This window comes from Sinocyclocheilus grahami, unplaced genomic scaffold, assembly GCF_001515645.1.
Source record: "Sinocyclocheilus grahami isolate Dianchi unplaced genomic scaffold, SAMN03320097.WGS_v1.1 scaffold23030.1, whole genome shotgun sequence".
Lineage (NCBI taxonomy): Eukaryota > Metazoa > Chordata > Actinopteri > Cypriniformes > Cyprinidae > Sinocyclocheilus > Sinocyclocheilus grahami.
This window is the reverse complement of record NW_015518991.1, coordinates 2,309-2,912: the sequence shown is the minus strand read 5'-3', so window position 1 is coordinate 2,912 and position 604 is coordinate 2,309. Positions and strand designations below refer to the sequence as shown.

Sequence of the window (604 nt, the reverse complement as noted above, 5' to 3'; positions counted from 1 at the left end):
AATCGCATTCGATTAATCGTGCAGCCCTACATACACGCCTTAACAAGAAATAATCTTGAAATTTTACTCCGTATATTTTTCTGTCAAGGTACAACTGCAACAAATAGAGAGTAAACAAAGTATATAATTACCCGCTCTGATTCATTGTACTCTGTCGAAGTGGTTTCATCTTCCTAGGAGGAACTTCATTTTTTGGTGAGAGCTACAGAAGAGCAAACATTTTAATGAGGATTGTTATGGTGTACATTAAAATGAATTCCAGAAACAATGGTGTATTTCTGTACACTGGACATCCAAATGTTTGATCATGGCTGCAATGAATGCAGTTCCAACTTAATGAAATAGCTACCCGTCTTTTCATAGAGGCATTATCCTGGCTCAGTGCAGAGCGTAACCCATCATTGCTGTCATACAATGTTTTGTTCATTTCCCTGATGTGAAGAGAAGTCATTGTAGAAAGTCAATTTCTTCATTAGAATACTGCGAGTCATTTGACTCTTACAGAGAATGACTGAACTGACTTACTGGAGGAATTCTATTTGGTTGGAATAAGACTGGTACTCCATCACCATCTTCTTAAGGTCATCGCTTTCTCTGAGAAGAA

At 37.6% G+C, this 604-nt stretch overlaps 1 long non-coding RNA gene across 1 annotated transcript; it reads right to left on the bottom strand.

Annotated features, from left to right (window-relative positions):
* Window positions 1–100: 100 nt before the first annotated feature.
* On the bottom strand, window positions 101–596 carry LOC107579999 (uncharacterized). The gene is made up of 3 exons (XR_001608568.1): window positions 526–596; window positions 350–431; window positions 101–202 (listed from the first exon to the last, which is right to left on the bottom strand). It is a non-coding gene; the product is annotated as an uncharacterized lncRNA (long non-coding RNA).
* Window positions 597–604: the final 8 nt, after the last annotated feature.